This window comes from Balearica regulorum, chromosome 1, assembly GCF_011004875.1.
Source record: "Balearica regulorum gibbericeps isolate bBalReg1 chromosome 1, bBalReg1.pri, whole genome shotgun sequence".
Lineage (NCBI taxonomy): Eukaryota > Metazoa > Chordata > Aves > Gruiformes > Gruidae > Balearica > Balearica regulorum.
In genome coordinates this window covers 195,685,888-195,704,742 of record NC_046184.1, presented here as the reverse complement: position 1 = coordinate 195,704,742, position 18,855 = coordinate 195,685,888, and positions in this window count along the sequence as shown.

Genomic DNA, 18,855 nt, shown 5'->3' with positions numbered 1-18,855 from the left:
TTGAGAATTTGAATTTTAATTTATGCAGCTGCTTGGTTCTGTGTGGGGTTTTTTTGTTTTGTTTTTGTTTTTGATTTGCTGTTTTGCTTTTAATTACATTTAGGTATTAGACATATGATGGTTCTTCTTCACTGTAAAAAGGTGATTTAAATTGTATAAGCCTGACCACATCGCTTAACACAGATTTTCTACAGAGCTGTTTTACTAATTTAGCACCTTGCAAAAACGCTTTGAAAAATAACAAATGGTAATGCTGTCCTGCCTGCCACTCTCTGTCCCCTCCCTGTGAGGCTGTTTACTGGGTGGGATGATCATCAGCAGGCTGAGATATTCTTGGTTACCATGACTCAGCAAAGTGCTTCTCTCTTTGGTCTGTATTCTACTTTACTCATTTGCAGAAGTGGACAAAGGCATAGTTCTGTATACAAAAATATTTTAATCTGAAACAGTGTTTTGCTTTGTTTTGTTTGTAAACAGGAATTTGTGAAAGGAAGATGTAAACAATTCCTTAAAATGAAGAATGAGGAACTGAAAGTAAGCAGCTGCGGCAGGGCTGGAGTGGCTGCATCTGAGTCACCTGCTGTTCTGTTGCAGGAGGCTGTTAAATTTTATCTGCTCTTTAAATTTTACTAAAGCAAACATGCTTTTCACTCCTAGTAAAGTTGGTGGGACTGGCCAGCTTCATTCCCTTTTCAGAGATAAGGACTTAGCACCTGCCGTCACCCTTAAGAGAAGCAGCAGTGTTTTGGGGAACTGCACCAAGACCAGTAAGCAGAATGCAGTCTATTTAGGATACAAGTATTTAAGCTGAGTACCATCAGGAGGACTTCCTGGTGGTGACAGATGACGAGTTGTTCTGTTTTTTCAAAGCCAGTGGGGACAGTTGCTGTTGTTCTTCCAGGGGACCACGCATCAGGTCTGAGGCTGAGTAGCCCTGCATGGACTCTGAGAAAAGTAACAAAGGCTCCATCACTTGGAGAAGTTTGAATTAGGATGAGGGAGACTGTCCATACCCCAGGCAGGGCATAGCTCATCTCCTGTGCTTTTTCCCGATTTTAGATTCTCAGTGGAAAAAACCAACTAGTTTCACTTCTGGGAAACCTGTGGAAGTTTTCAATGGAAGCAGGACTCCACCCTGCCTTGCTTTGGTTTAGGTGCTAACAGCATTTTTCCACACCAATTGACCACCAAAATTGTTCTTGCCATTCAAAGCAGCAGGGGACACAATTATGAGCCTTTATTCCTGTCCATCAGAAAATACCAAAATAAAACATTTCCCTCATTTTCCAAACATCTGTCCGGATCTGTTCAGAAAGATCTGCAAAGTGGTGTTCAGTGTGCCTTGTTACTTCTTTAACTGAAATATCTCCTTCGTTAGCATGATTCTGCTGTGGTTTTGGGCACGTAAACATCACTAGATGTTTATCCCAATTACACTCTTCTTGGTTTAGTCGCGGGGACAGTAGGTTTCCTGATGGTCTCCTACGTATCATTGAACAGCAGCAGGAAATTCCCTGGGTTCTTCAAATAATCACAATGCCTGAAGCAGTTTTGTCATGTACTGTTTTCAGTCAAGTTCCTTGCAAGATTTCTTATACAGCAAGATGGGGTAATATTGTTGAAATAATAGGGTACTTGGATCCAGCTTTAGGCATCATAATAAGTGAATTTCTTTGAGAATAGTATTGAATGCTATTTACTGCTCCCACAGGGAAAGTAAATAATAGAGTGGCTCCATTCCTCTGAAAATTGGGCCACTTATAAAGGGGAGGTATTCAGTTTATCCAATTTAATAATAAATGTGAAGCCTCAGTTTAAGCACCTTAAACAGGTCCTTCGGGGACCTATTAAACCCGACAACCTAACCATGGCAGATACAGTTTGTGGTTCAAAAAGTTTCTGAACTGCTGATTCCTGGAAGCAGGGAAGGTGTACTGAGAGCAGTCAGCACATTTGTGTGTTTCCTGAGCATCTCTTACTTGCCACTGTCAGAGAGGGGAATTTGAAGTAGATGGGCTTTTGTCCACTCAACATGGCCATACTTATTTTAGTAGGACTTCAGTGCCGATAGAATTCTGAGGTAGCATTATGAGAAGATTTCACAAAAACTGGGAGCATAACACGGGATGTACAAGGCAAAGGCTGTATGAATTAATGAAGAAGAGAAGGCACTCAAATAAGGTTGCGTGAAGATGCATGCTTTGGGTTATAACACGCTCAGTTACTTACAGGCAGGCTTGCCCTGAATTGTTCAGCTGTATAATGTGCATTAGGCTGCTGTAGTATCTAACCAGTCTCAGTTTGGCTGTGCAACCCCCTCTTTCCCTCCCACGCAGCCCAAGCTTTGTGTCAGAACTTCTTACTCGATGAGGGAGGTGTGCCTGGCATGGCTCTGCCATGGGAGAGGGTGACCAAGAAGGCCACAGTGTTGTAGCACCCGGCTAAGGTAGGCAATATCTCAGATGGGAAATTTCTCCTTTAAGGTGCATCACCTCCTGCTCAGTCAACCTTGTTTCTTTTTATTTCATTCTAGGGGCTATTTTCATTTTCACAAACAAGACACATGCTCTCTTACATCTCCAAGGGGTGCCAGTTGCCTCTGGAAAAAGCGGGAAGGCCTCTGTAGTTCAATGGTTTGGCTTTAAGCTTGCTAGCACAAACAGCCATAAAGGGTCACCAAGCCTCCTGTCCTTGACTGAGGCCAACAGCAGATGAAAGGAAGAATGAAAGCATGGGACAAGTGCAACTGGTAACCTCTCTCAGCCTCCAGCAGTTTGCATCTGAGGGTTTTTATGAAACAGATATGGTTTTAGGCACTGTTGAAGATGGTTGTCGTCTCACAGGATGGGACTTTTAGGCTGGTGTAGGATTTTTTTTTCTTCTTTTTTCCAGATGGCTGGCAAGAAGCTGCATGACATCGTAGAAAATCCTGGAGAAACTTTCAGTTCTCCACATGGGCCTGAGTGTGTTGGTTTTTTCTATCAGCAGGTACAAGTATTTTCCAGACAGCTTTACAAGTGATTTTCTGAACTTGATCAGAACTTGCTGAGCATTAAGCTTGCCTCACTGTGGGCAGCAAGTTTTCCCTTCTGTCTATTTTTAAAATGAGGTTTGTGGTGGGGAAACGGAAAACCAGTTATCAAGTGCTTTTGCAAAACAGAGTGGATGGTGACAGCGTGCCTTACAAACACCAAACCTCCTGTTCATAACTGTGCTGTCTGTTCCCCCTGACTGTTTTTGCATAGCATGCCCATGACCGCTAAAACTGCTTCACATGAAAAAGAACTGCTGGTAAAGCACTTAGGGGCTTGATTGCAAAATTAATTTGGCAAACAGAAAAAAAGACTCTTGAAGGTCTTTGTTCCTTTTCTTTCCTTCCAGTTGGCTGTTCTCTGCTGCTTACTTTCTCATTCTTTTTGACTATGTTGTGATGGTTTTCTTCCTTGCCAGTCCAAGCTCCCTGCTACCCCATGCCTTCCTTTTGTGCATCTTCTGCTCAGCTTCCTACTTCCCTTCTATCCTGACTACTTTCTGGCTGAGGCCTTGTAGTGGCCTTAGCCTCCCTTTTGTTTTTCACTGGTTTCACTTTCTGCCTGTTCTGCTCCATCTGCACACGTTTCAACATTGGCAATTCAGTCTCTGTGTTGAAGTGGTTATACCTTTTCATACCTTTTCTCTTTAGACTTGAATAAACTCTCTTAATTCTATGTTGAGAAAAACTCCTTTACAAGAATGACATTTTTAGCCTGAACTTGTATGTGTTCTCCAGGACAACACAGCAAAAGTTCCTTTTTCAAGACTGAACATTTCTGTTATTTTTAAAACAGAAAGATGTTAGTGAAGACATTACTAAATGTTTTCAATAATTCAAAGAGAATCACGAAATCGATTGACAATCTCACATACTGTATTCAGGTCTAAATAATGTTCACCTCAGAAAAAGCCAGCCATGTGAGACAGCAAGTACTTGAAATATACCCTCTTTTTTCCCCTCTTCTCTTGTTTAAGACTTTCTGACTTTCTGTCACATCACTAGATACAGTACTGTTGTTCTATAAAAAAAGCTGAAAATACTTTAAGAGATAAATGGAGACACATTCATTCAGAAATATCACAGCTTGAAGTTTGTCTTTTCTGTTGTGTCTTTCCTGGGTGGCTTTTCTTTAGTCTTTAGAAGATTGTATAAGAATTGCCAGAGAGCCCTTTGGTTTGTGCCTGGCTCTGTGTTTGGCGAGGACCCAACACTCCTCTCGGGCTCCAGGAGAGTTCTGCCTCTGCAAAAGGTACCAACCTTGCTCACATCCACAACCCACGTGTAAGCTTGGGTTACTGTGAGGTTGACAGGGTGTTGTGTTTCTTTGGCCTGACTTTTTGGCATGTTCAGAAGATATCAACAATGAATATAATTGTTTATAAGATTTTTGTTGATTTGCTATGTGAATCAAGGAGAGATTAATTTATGATATCTCGTCTCCATGCTCAGTTATTTCTATTTAATCTCTACCAGGAGTAACACTTCTGATTGGCACTGTTATTGTCCTAAGGCCTTGGGTTAATAGAACTGGAAATCCAATTTTAGCATGCTTTATCCAGGATCCAAACCACTAATGCTACTTTACGCTGATGAGATTTATCGCAGATCAGATAGCGTCTGACCAAACCACTCCGATGCTTTGCCTACATGTCAGCCACAGGCTATCTTCCTTTGCTGTGTGAAACCAGTATGAAAACGTGAATTTAGGAGAAACCCTATTTTGTGTTAACTTGACTTAAGTGTGATTATAATGCCTACAGCTAATCTGGATCTAGTTTGTCCTGCGACGTGATCTGGTGGCTCATAACTCGAGGAGTAGCGATGGCAGAGCCATGGAGCTGAGCTCAAGGGGTGCAACCCAGCCTGCCGCTGCTGCGCTGCCCCTCCACTCCTGGAGCAGGGATCCAGCCCACAGCAATGAGCTGTTGCCGTCACAGTTCCCACTCTACAACTTGTGAGGAACCAAAAGCACTGCTGACTGTGCACGGAGGGGCAACTCTACTGCTTTTCTGTGTGAACTGGACCCACAGCTTTTTGGTGGCTGCACTGAGCTGAGCCAGGTCTCAATTTTCCCAACTCTTTGGCTGTTTGCTTTTGCCATCACTTCTCCTTTACAATTGTTTTTCAGGTCACACAGTAAACTGAAGTAAGAATTCAGTTCAGTTAAATACTACTTTTTTTTTCATGGTGTGACAGCAAGAAACAGGCTTGTGGTTAAAGATACTGAAACTGTTTATTAAGCTGAACTTCAGTGGCTTTTATGCCGGTGTCCTCCCTGGAAATTGTTCCTTATTGCTGTAATCAACTCAGATTTGCAGGAGTCCTAACATGATTGCTCTTGCAATGTCATTTGCACTTGTCATTTCTTTGGGTCCTGAGTGAGGCACAGGTAATACGCTGTATGTTGTTTGTTGACTGCTTGTCAAAGCCTGAAGAGAGATGAAAGGTGGTTGAGGTGGGGCTGAATTATTTTCTGGAGGTTCCTATCTCTCTTCTTCCCATGCTGTTACCTAGGCATGTGGTTTAGACTAGGTACCTCACCTCAGGATCACAAAACCACAGAACAGTAGGGGTTGGAAGGGACCTCTGGAGATCATCTAGTCCAACCCCCCTGCTAGAGCAGGATCACCCCGAGCAGGTCGCACAGGATGGCGTCCAGGCAGGGTTTGAATATCTCCAGAGAAAGAGACTCCACAACCTCTCTGGGCAGCCTGTCCCAGTGCTCGGTCACCCTCAGAGTGAAGAAGTTTTTCCTCATGTTGAGATGGAACTTCCTGTGTTCCAGTTTGTGCCCATTGCCCCTTGCCCTGTCGCTGGGCACCACAGAGAAGAGTCTGGCCCCATCCTCTTGACACCCACCCTTTAGATATTTATAAGCGTTGATGAGATCCCCTCTCAGTCTTCTCTTCTCCAGGCTAAACAGACTCAGCTCTCTCAGCCTTTGCTCATACAAGAGATGCTCCAGTCCCCTCATCATGGTTGAGGTGAGGTGAGATTGACTTCATCCTCATACTTGCTCCGCAGGTGGGATTTGTGCCCAGAAGGGCTCTGGGGAGAAAACAGTACACGCTTGTTTATAATGGTCATGATCAAAGTCCAACCTGAAACCTTTGAAATATTTTTATTTACTGTGAGAAATAGAATATTCTGTTGCCATGTCACAGCCAATCAAAGCTCATGGGGACACAAAAGACTGATCAGAAGAGGCAGCTGACAAATATTAGCTATTCCATAGGAGGCAGATAAATGCACCATAAGGAAAATGGGGAATTTGGACCTGGTAGTTATAAATCACATTTGTTAATGCATGCCTATTAGGCTGACACTATTAATTGCAGCTGTAATCAGCACATCAATATTTTGCATTTTTTGAAGAAAAATTGGTACCAGTATTTGAACTAATTTGCACTACATTTGATTCTTCATTCTTAGTACGATCGGTATTATTTACCTGTCTTTGAAAAACTGCTAAAATGAATGTAGCCACAAGCCTACTTTAATTGAGAGGAGCAAAATTCATTTTTTTTAATAAGTAAGGATCTTGAAATTACTGAGTAAAGACTGATTTAATTTTCCGTCCTAGTGCGATTCTTCAGCCTAAGTCCAATACAATTTCACAGTTTGTTCATGCTAAGCTCAGCATAAAATATTTTATACTTTTTAGTGAAATCACCTCAGACTCTTACAAACCCATTATACTAATTACCTTTTTAATGAGCACAACTGAAGGAAATGGGTGTACTTAACAGGGTCCAAAAAACGCTGTATGAAAGAGAGAAGAATGTTATTCTTGGCATTTCAAGAATGGATTTTGTTTCTAAGCTAGTAGAAAATTCAGCCCGATTTCAGAATCACGTAGTGTGAAATCCCATAGTAAATGGTGGAAATTTGTAGTAAAAATCTAAAATGAAGGAATCACACTCTCTACCATAAGGAAAGTGAAATTCCAGAAAGTTTTGTTTGATTACACCCATTTCAGTGGCCAGATTTTTTCAAGGAAGTGGCTTTTAAAAGGATGTGGGGGGGTCGGAATGCTGAAGAGAACTCCAGCAAAGTGAAAGGGAAGCCTTGGAGATAGAGGTTCCTCTGCTGCCGTTTCTTTCGAGCTTTACATTATAAGTTAGCAATGAGGATTTCCTGGTGGGGTATTCCAGGGGACACAACACAAAGGCCAGGTGCATTTTGTTGACTCATGTTCAGCTGAAAAGCTGCCGTGAGCTCTAATCATGATGAAAAGCCATACTTCCATGGGAAGGCACAGCCCTGGTGTCACCACTTGCTCTCCTCAGGGGCTAGTCCATGCAGGTGAGCAAAACCCCAGAGTCCCGGGGAGACCTGCCCTCCAGCAGCCCTGCTCAGCCACACAGTAAGCACTGAGCCTATTTGCTTGTGTAGCTGAGTTCTGCCTGGCAGGGATCTGCCAAAGGAAATCTGTGCTGGTAAGAAGCAGCTCACCAGTAAAGTGTGGCCCAGAGCCGGGGAATAAATTGGGGTAGAAGAGGAGAGGGGATAGAGGGGATACTATCCTATAGGAGATGGTATGGTCCTGTATGATGAAGCAAGCTGAATCCAGATAGAAGATATTGCATGAAAATGAAAGGAGGGAAGGGGGGGGGGTAAGGAAGGAAGGAAGGACGGACAGAAGGAAAAGGAAGGAATAAGGAAGGGAAGGAAGAAGGAAAGAAAGAAATGCACATGGACTGGGAGAAGCAATGGGGCATCTTGAAAATGGAGCTTCTGAAGTATCACTTCTAGTTTTTAAGAAGTGGTGAAAACCTCTTCCCCTAGTCCCTAACAGAGAAGGCAGCAGCTGGGAGGAGATGCAGCACCAGCTACCAGATTATGTTTGGAGGGTAAGCAGGGAGGAAATCCTCTCCTCTCCTCGAATGATGTCCTTTTAATTAAACCTTATAGCAATGCTATAAAATAATTCTTAAATTTTAATTGTTCCCCTTTTTATGGGACATTAAAGATTCACTCTGCTGAAAATCACTGGCTGTAAACTACTTCATTTACCTAAACATCATGTGAAGATTTCTTTCAGAAAAAAAAAAATGCTGTAAGACCTATTTTGCCTAATATTTGAGTACCACTTCATATTTGTAATTAGGAGTTTAAAGCACATATATGCCACTTACTAACAGTTTAGGAGGGGCCAGAGAGAGTTAAAGAGTCACTTGCTATGGAAGTCAAATTTTTCTCTCCCCACTTAAAGGAAATATAAGAACAGTAAAGCAAAGACAGCTGTGTTGAAATCAGAGCATTTCACATCATACCCCACTTACCTTGTTAAGGCAGGCATGGGGTGTGATGTAGTGAGCTGGGGTTACTGCTCCTGCAGCAGCTACACCCCAGCTATCCCCCACCACCTCCAGGCAACAGAAAAACCCATGCCAACCCTCTACCGAATGATGCAAAATCACCAGGCTGTTGAATAGTAATATTATTTTTGAGCAGCACAGGGGAAAGATTTGTTAAAATGCAACGGAAATTCTCTTCAAAGATGAATTTGCAATGGAAAAAAACGTGAGCAAGGTAGGATTTGTAGTTCTATTGGTCTTATGCCAAAAAAAGAGACTTTGTGATATTTCATGGCTGTTAGCAATAACACCTGTGAAACAACCATATCATCACTGCACATAATGGAAGGAATGCAATGGATGCAGATTAGGACACGAGTGTAGCTATTATAATACATTGATGTGTTCCGTAGTGATAAAAGAATTTAGGAAGACAAAGTGAGTGGCTGTTTGCTTGTTGATGATATATTATGCATTCCCCTTCAATAATGGACGTGATGTAGAAATATCTGAGCAGGATGATGAAGTTGCAGGTAGAAAACAATTGCAGTTACTTCAGAAAGGTGAAAAGTAACGGATGCTTTATCGTCCCTCAGGAGCACATCTAATGGATGCAGCTGCAGTGTTGTCATTTTAATGGCTTCGGTTTCCTCATCGCTGACTTTTGTGAGATGGTATCAGTTAGACAGTCCTCTGTATTTTAAGACGTCATGATAAAATAAGCTGTCATCCTCAGAGCGTTGTGACACTGCCGGCATTATCGGAGCAAGCTTGTCTCAGTTTCTGAGTCCCACCAGCGAGACAACAAATCTGAAATCAAGATAATAATTACTCCCCAAAGCCATTTTTTTTCTGAACAGCAACAATTCCTTCAGCTAGAAAAACTAACAGATGATCTTTATTTTCTGATTGTACTTTGAATTTCTCATTTTCCAAAATATCGAGTATAGTTTTTTTCCCTGCTGATGTTGCATGTGATCAAATTTGCTCCAATTTGCATAAAAGCAATAACAATGCATAGCTTTCAGCCATGACTGCACTGTACATTTCTGCGCAATAAATCTTCCTCCCTCCCACCCTGTTTTTTTATGCTTTTCAGCTTTCCTGAATGCCATGCAACATCACACAACCTGTAAAAAGGCTATTAGGGAGCACTGGTTATCGTTTCAACCATGCCCTGTGTGGGACTGGGCTGGTGGTAGCTGGCAGTATTTGATTTTGTGGCTATCATAATACCCTATTTTTGCCTATCCCCTTGAGACTGTTATTATTGTCTGGAGTCATCTGCAGCTAGGCTGATACCACTTGCAAGTAGACAGCTCTGAGAATTTTTTGCTTTTTCATGCTTTGAAGCTTTCCTTGGGAAAGCTGTGCTTTTATCCATTTTTTTTTTCTTAAAGCTGTTGTCAGCTATCATTTGCAGTTCTTTGGTTTGATGGGAGAGTGCAAAGGAATGCTCCAGCCTTATCTACTGCTGCCCTAACAAGCTGGAGGCGATATATTCCCATTAGCATCTCATTGTATCCTCTTCCTTCTGGCTTTCCTGATGCTTAGCCACCAAGTAGTACTGTGCAAGATTCCTAGCTGGAGTCTGCCTCTCTGCCCTGAACTTCAGAACTTCTCCTGTGGTGAATGCTACAAAGCGATGCCCAGCTGCCGAGCATCTTAAACGGGATGAGGTGGGTTGTGCCAAAATGTCTGTGTGCAGGAGGAAGAGTTTCTTCACCTTCTGAGCCACACATCTTTTGTGCCCTCTGTACATCTTCTGGATCCAGCTGCAGGCGCTGCACTGGGGATGGATGCTACAAAGCCAAGGAAACTCCAAACTAGGCCATGCAGGGCACACGGAACAGGGCACAAAGCCGGCATCACGGGTACAGCGATAACTGCGGTACTATCAGCCCCTGGTCACTGGGCATTAGTCGGCCATCCCTGCCCTACATCTCCCTGTGATTTACAGGAGCTGCTGACATACGTTCTTCTGTTGTAGGTGTACCATGGAACACTACGGATTGCTGTCTTGGTGCAGCAATCCATACTGCTCATTAATGCCCCGAAATATTTGCTTCCTAAAAAATCCCTGTCTGCTTTCAGAAGAAAAAATCTAGATACAAATCAGAGCTGGCATCCCTGGATTAACTGAGATCTGTTGTCATCTTTGCCAAATTTTTGCTGTTTAATAGTGGGGAAAACAGGTAGGCTAATACTTTACATTTGAATTTTAATATTAAATTATATTGTATCTACTATTTTTGATTGTGGATGTCTGAAGTCAGATACATCTGAAAGTGACTGGTATGTATACATCCCTTTTATTTGATAGTTGATGTCCATCAATGCTGGGAATCTAGAGGGTCTTATAATTTTTAGCATAGATATCAAAAGTTGCTTTAGATCTCATCCTTTCTATTTCAGAATTTCCCCATGAATAATATGAACGTGATGATATTCTTCTGGTACAAGGAACGTAATGCAAGTTCAATGGAGCCAAATGTTCTAGGTTAAGAACACAAAACTGCCACCAAAACTGATGGAGAATCATGCAAGAGGAGAATTACCTTTCATTCTTGTCAATCAATGGGAGATTTTTAGCTGTCAAGGCATAAAGAACAAAGTATAGTCTCATTTCTTCTATAATTGATAGAGAATAATTTTCCCTGCTTTACGATATCTGTTTTATGAGTAATTGTTTTATTTCTACCTACCAAGTCTCTTATTGTGGGTTTTATCTTCTTGTATGGTGTGGATTACAGCTGCAGTCTAAAAGTTTCCTTTTAAAGGAAACTATAATGTCCCAATCTGCCTTTTTGGCTTTGTATCATTTATAGACAAAATGAACAGGATCAAACTACAGCTTGGAGAATCATGGCATTTTTAGCTAAGGAAATGTTCTTGATGAAAACCCAGATTTTATTAGTGATACTACAATTAAATAAGCCATTATCAACTTCCTACAGATCTCCTAAGAGCAGCTCTCTTTCATTCTGGAGCCCAAATTACGGAAGCAATCTTCATAAAGGCCACTTCCCCAGCTATAGCGCCTGCTGTGATATGATTCATGCCTTTTGTCTTCTGCTTGGAATTTGGGGATGTTTATGAAGGACTGTTATAAATACTATATTTAATTCCTCTTTTCACAAGATGCTTTATTCACAAGGAATAAAAAAAAAAAAAAAAGAAAATTGCATCACGTATGTACGTCATATCATTTCCATTCCCATTGCCATCTGGCACTATTCTTGTTGCCTCCTTCGTATACATATTGAAAGGATGTGAGACCAGTGTCAGGCAGACACTCTGGAGCACACGTTTCAGTAGTACAGCTGGTAATTTAATGGTGCACAGGCAACTTTGGTACAACAAATCTGCATCAATGTGCGTTTGAAGGCTGGAGCTGGAATAATACACGCTCAGGAGCCAAAGGAGAAGTAATACATAAGAATCCACACTGTGCATTACTAGTGATCTCACACAAAAATTATGAACAGTATAAATATCTCAAATCTGTTCAGACTTTCAATAGGGAAACAGCGGTATCATCTGTACTTGGAAAGTACCTGTCTGTTGTTTTACCCTAAACTGTTGTCTGAAAATATGGGTCAGATCTTTCTGGCATGGCAACTTCTTTGGGATAGTAACCCTCATGGTATTGTACGCTGCTAATTACAGCGGGATTCTTCCTCAAACAAAAGAGAGTTTGTAAAGGCTGAGAAAAAATGGAGGATGATCGCTGCAGACCCACTGCGTTCATTGTGCCTACGTAAGGCGAAGGGTGACGACAATGGTTGCATTCATATTCAAGCGGTCTATTTATGTGAACCGTTATGTTAATAAGTGCCCAAATTATTGGTTATGAAATTCAGATGGGCTTCCAAGTTACAAAGCATCTGTGGTCATGTGACAGGGGAAAGGGATGAATTTAGGAGTCAGAGATTTTACATCTGTGCAAAACACTTCTTTGAAAAGCTAGAGATATGAGGCTTTGGGCAACCTGATACAGTGGAGGGTGTCCCTGCCTGCAGCAGGGGGGTTGGAACTAGATGATCTTTAAAGTCCCTTCCAACCCAAACCATTCTATGATTCTATGAAGAAATCTGGCCATGAATTCAAAAACAGAGCTTTTATAAGGTATACCTAGTTATAGGTTACACTAGTATCATCTTTTCTCTCTGTCCATCCTAGAGCCAATGCTACCCTGACTTCTAGCAGCTGTGACAGAGCTGGATGTGCAAAAATGGTTGTCAGCAGACACATCCAGTGGTTCACAGCCTGTGCTTGCTGCCTTGGCTTCTGCCTCCCCCGACTGGCCTGGGGCTCCGCAGCCTCGGCTTAGAAAGGCAATTCAGCCGTAGCAGGCCGCTGTAGCCTAACAGCACCGAGGAGTGCACTCAGGTGCTAGAGCCTGGGAGGAGGTGTTTTGGAGACCCGATAACTGTCTCAGCATCGCTGAGCAGAGCTCAGAGTCGCTGCGGAGCGCTCACTGGTCAGAAGAGCCGCATTTGCCTGCTCCAGAGGAGTGAAGTTTGTTTAAGCAAGAAAGTTGAAACTGTAGCTCTAGAACCTGCAGGTAAATGAGCCCCAGCAAACACTGCTATGGACGGAGCATAAACCTAAAGCATTTTGTGGTGGTTTTTTGTTTTGTTGTGATTTTTTTTTATCCTCCAGCTGAATAAAGGATTAGATGAGTTATTACACATCCTATTTTGTGGTCTGGCATTAAGTCATTAAAGTGATTTATTTTTGCAAAGAGTGATTTTTAGTTAGCTGAGTACAAATTAACCAAACTACAAAACCCAAACCAATAACTTTTGAATAATTCATATTTAATGAGTCAAAGGCTGGATTCTCATCTCGGTAGCTCTGTTCTCTGCTCTGAAACCCCAAAGAAAGAACACGATGCGCAAGCATGCCTGACTGTGGCTCTGGAGTTTCTCTATCATCTGACCTGTCAGTCCCAATCCACAGGACAGAAATTGCAAGAGAAACAAAGGCTGAATAATTCCAGGAAAAGAAAATATAGCAAATGTTTCACAGTGAGCTGCATGACCCTGGTGTCCTTAAAGCAGCATTTTGATTATCAGCTATAAATGAAAAATTAGTTGGACTTCAGGAAGTGCTTCCGGAGAGTTCGTGGAGTTCAGCTCCTTCAGCTGCAGACTCCTCGGATGAATAACACCAGATTTTGACTCTGACAGCAGCTGCGTGGGCATCTCAGGACAGGGTCTGCTTCCACAGTGAATGAAACCCTGTCTGGCAGCACCTGGTGTTGGCCACTGATCATCAAGGGAGCACTGACAACTGATTTACAGTGGAGTCCCATTTCTAGAGGGCTGGGGTTACATTAATTAGTTTCCCAACTGTAAAACAAACTTTCTGTTCATCAGCACTGATGTGATTGGGAGCAGGAGCAATACGGTCTATATCTAATCCAGAGCAAAGACATTTCCATCCCTGAAGCTGCCTGGCAGTTAACAGTTCCCCATGAACTGGATGACATAATCTATATGCAAAAGCCAATTCCCAACCTCTCGCTATTCTGCAGGCGTTATGAAGCTTGATACACACATTCTCCTTTTCAAAATGACTTTAAAGCATTAACAGGCACATTGTTTCAAATAGGGCAGGAAAACTGAAAGCACCCACTGGTAAAATAAAGGCAGTTTAATATAGTCTCTTGCTCTGAATTGCTTTTAGGAGTGATGCTTTCCCTTGATTTATGAAGGGAAACGGAGAGCAGCTTTCAACACGGGTGATGCAACACTGCCTCCAACTGCTGCATCCTGCTCCTCTGAAGCCTCCGTCACTGGTGCTTCAGTGGGAAGGGAATGGGACACAATATATGAATGCTGAGACCTTTCTCATTTTTTTTTTCCACGCTGCTGATTCTGCATGTTCACACAGGTATATCTAGGTCCTTGTGCTGGGCATAAGTCTAAATACTGCTGGCAATCTTCAGAGCACAAACATAAAATGCCATCGCCCTTCATGGAGAGGGGATTTTAGGGAAAGAAGGCATCTGAATTAAAAATCTCCCATGGATAGTACAGGATGATGTTTCTTATTTTTTTCTAATCGAAAGACCACTCTATCTCCTGGGAGAGCACGTGCACGGACCAGCCTCCACACTGCTGACAACAGTTTTCACATACAAACAAAAAACCTATTAGACCACACATAGCATATTTGGTTTTCACCTTAAATAGCCAATATTTTGCATACTTCCATGAATAAGAATGCATACATGCATTTTAAAATGTATCTTTGCCACCATTTCGCTGACCAAAGCCTGAGGCTGAGAGGCAGGACCCTCCCGTACCAGCGGATTGCTGGAAGGGCTTTCCATGCCCTGAAGCAGCACAGTGACTCACTGGGGGTTACTTGTTTTTCTGAATTGGGGGGGCATTCCTGGCCACACGGCAGGCTGCCCAACTTGCCGTGGTGGGTACTGATGTGTAACCGCTTGCCACCACTTCCCAGGGCAGCCTTTTCCTCCCCCACAGATCTTCCCAGAGATGAGAAGACACTGTACTTTTGATTCCAATATTGGCCAGAGTCCATCTGAACAAGGATTTCTGTTCTCCAGTATGGGTTTGATGGAATGGATTGGGAGATGTGTCACTCTGACATGTCACAGCTTTCTTCTGACCTACCTACGCTGTAACAAGCAAATCCCAAAATGTTCTGCGAAGTTGCTGAAACTCTCAGTTTTTGATGCCTAAGGAGATCTTGGGTTTCAGATTGCTGATTCAAGAGTAAGATCGCCTTTCAGCGACTGCGTTACACCACGTACCAGGCTCCTGCACCACCGTGGTCTCTGGGTTCTGCTGCAGCAGGGGAAGCGCTTGTGCTCGGCTCTCCCAAACCCACCCAGCCCGTGGGCAGCTGGCAGCAGGAGAACAGGCGTTACAAAACCTGACCCTGGATTCCCTGCTTGTTAATCACTCAAACCGGTTTAACTTGTTTTGTAAGATAAAGATTATTTAATGTTTTTTTAAAAAGAAGCACCTAGAGTTACTTCAACTATTTCCTACGTCTCCTATAACAAAAATAAGTGTTCTCTAGTCAAACAGCTACATATCAGCTGGCAGCCTTTTCTAGCTGAAAATTGCAGTGCTTTTGCACAGTTTGGGTTGGAATCTGATATTTTGATCCTGGAAGACCATAAAATTTGAGCATATGCCCCTTGACAACCTCCAGTTTTCTTTTGATTTCATAGGTGGGTTTCTAGTGACATGCAAGATTTAATCCCTTGTGTCTGGTTTTTCTTTGATGAGTCTGCCTGTTCCTTTGATCGGGTGGGATGCTATGTCTTTCCTGGCAGTCAGCAACGTAGCACTCATGAATCAGTTTCAAAACTATCCAATGTCATCTCAGAGAGAGGGTTCAATAACCAAATGGTTGGAAAAAATAGATTTATGACTTGCATTATTTTTTCCAGCCTCTTCATAATGCATCTATAGAATTCCTGCCATTTTCTGCCTTCACTTTTCCCACCATAAGGGACAGCAAGATGAAACGTGCAGCTGATTTATATTTTTTACAGAGCTTGGCTTAGAACACAGCTCTATGTCGGTGCTTTCTTTTGGGGCTGAGGTAGGTTGCATCCAGGAAGCTGGAAAACTTTGTATTTTGCAATTGTAGGTTCGTGATTTGTCCTTGAGCTGCGTGCAAGTGCTGTGGGGAAGCAAGCAGAGGAAATCCTTCCTCCGGTCTCCTCGTACGTGTGGAGCAGCGCACAGCTGGGGTCCACGCCGGCGTGCCGGGAGCGCCGTGGCCGGCGTGCCTGCCTGCAGACACGGCCGCTGCTCTGCGGGGAGGGGTGCAGGCATCCCCGCTGCGCCGCAGGTCCTGCACAGGCTGCTCCTTATCTGCAAGAAGAATAAACACCTTCCGTACGTGGAGGAGAGGCTTTCGTTTCCTCCAGGCATTCAGGACAGGACACCCATGCGTCCGTGTTTCATAGCACGGCATTTGCTTTGGCAAACCGTGCGAGCCCCTGCATGGCTCCGCGTGCTACGTGTGTCGGCAATACATTCATGCACGGGGAGACATTATTCCTAGGTGCCAAATGATACTAGCTAGTAATATTGATCTAAGAAAGCAACCTGTGGGATATCTATCCACCTGCAACAATATGCATCCCTCCTACCCTAGTACAAAAAAATTAGCATCATTTTGCAGCAGACCGCCCTGCCCTGGGAGGCAGGGGGATGTAGCAAACCCAGAAGCTGTCACAGGGTTTGCATAAATGCTTGTAGTCAGAATGAACAGACGGGTAACAACCAAAGCTACAGATTTTGCATTTGTACTTTTTCCAATTCCAGAAATGGAAAAGTCTGTTCAAGGAAGCTTAGTGCTTGATTGTGTTTCATAAAGAGAAGGAAAAAAAAAAAAAAAGTAGTGTGTGGTTGTTTGGTCAGAACCCATATGGAAAATGCAAATTGGGTCATAAAAACCTGAAGGGGGAACAGCAGCTACCTCTGGTGTGCCACATGCTGGAGGCGCTTCCAGGCCCTGACCATGGAGCAGCGTGCTGCTAAATTAGAAAGCCCATCATCTTTTATCAGCAGAAGGCAAATTCAATTCCATAGCAACCGTGTTAGGTCTGATATGCTGGAATGGCAGAATCCATGATGAGAAAAGAAAAGCTGAGCATGGCTTGGAAACCTAAAGCTGCCACTCCAACTACGGGCATGAGATCAGAACAGATGCCATTAGAATAAGATGCAGGATGCTGTGTCACAGGATTGGGAAGCAGACAATAATTCGTGAGGCTTTTCCTCTCTAGGATGGGGAATAAAGAAGAAGGAATTATTTTTGTCATCCTCTGATTTTCATTAGTTTCATCTGACTTCTGTTTGTCATTGGTTTAAGTTATAGGTGTATACAATTGTACATCTGTGCTGCATTGTGATAAGGCAGATAGGCAGCTGCAATAGCGTTGTAACTTAGTAATCTTCAATTATAGTTGCTATTTTAGTACAGTTCACAGTAATTCGCTGCAATACAGAAGTGCAAAGTTCAACTCCCTCTCAAAAGAGTTAGAGTAGGACTGGAAAAGGTTTAGAGCAGGATGACAGGAATGGTCAAAGGAATGAAATTGCTTCCCTGGAAGAAATAAAAAGTACAGTTCTTCTAGCTGGAGAAGAGGTGACAGAGGAGAGATGAAGGCAGCACCTGAGTGCCGGGGTGATGACGAACATCTCTTCCAGTGCAAGCACATGAAGGAAACCAGTGGGTAGGAGGTTTCGGGGCAAAACCCAAGGTGGCTCTTCAAACACTATGTACAGGCTCTGTGGAACTCCTTGCCATGGGAGGTGGAGGGTGATAAAGGTCTCTGAGAGTTTAAAGAGTCACCAGAGAAATCAGTGGAGGGCTGCTGAACGCAAGCACAGCCTGTGTGGTCCTGGCAGTCCCTGTCCTGCAGGTGGTTACTAGCTGGCAGGATGTTCTGGGCAGTATCTCTACAGGCATTTCCTTGCCTTAAATGTTTCTGGAGGTATCTCCTTCTGGTCATTGTCAGAAGAACATAAATGGCATTTGATGGAAGCTGATACAGTTTTCATCTTCATGGAGGCTTGGCATACAGGCAGTGAATGTTTTTTAAAAAAGACCAGAAATCTCCAGTGGGTGCCTCTGTCCTGCCACGTTTCCAATCTGTTGTTTCGTCATGGGTTGTGACTCTGCTGAGCATCCTCATTGAGTACATGTCTGCTCTCACCTGAATCCCAGTTCAACATGAAATCCACTGTCTGTAGGGGAAAACCCAGATGGAAGTAAGCCACTCCATGCTGCCTGCCCCTCAGATGCCAGGGTACCACACAGATGTAAGGCATATTGCGCTGAATTGCACCCTCAGGATCTCATCCAGTATTTGTAGCATTGCCATCCAGGGTGAAAATTGCTTTCTCACAACTTTCTTTTCAAGGCCACACCAGAATTTCCATTTGTTTAGTTCTCCAGCTTAGAGTCTGCTCAATTTTCCTATATGTTTAAAATGTATGTAGCCAGCTCACAGGTTTTGCCATAGTCAGTTGCTACATGGTTATTACACAGTTCTGGGCTTCCCAGTTCAGAAAAGAGAGGGAACTACTGGAGAGAGTCCAGCGGAGGGCTACGAGGATGATGAGGGGACTGGAGCATCTCTCGTGTGAGGAAAGGCTGAGAGAACTGGGTCTGTTTAGCCTGGAGAAGAGAAGACTGAGACGGGATCTTATTGATGCTTATAAATATCTAAAGGGTGGGTGTCTAGAGGAAGGGGCCAGACTCTTTTCAGTGGTGCCCAGTGACAGGACAAGGGGCAACAGGCACAAGCTGGAACACAGGGAGTTCCATCTCAACATGAGGAAAAACTTCTTCACTCTGAGGGTGACCGAGCACTGGGACAGGCTGCCCAGAGAGGTTGTGGAGTCTCCTTCTCTGGAGATATTCAAACCTCACCTGGACGTGATCCTGTGCAACCTGCTCTGGGTGATCCTGCTCTAGCAGGGGGGTTGGACTAGATGATCTCCAGAGGTCCCT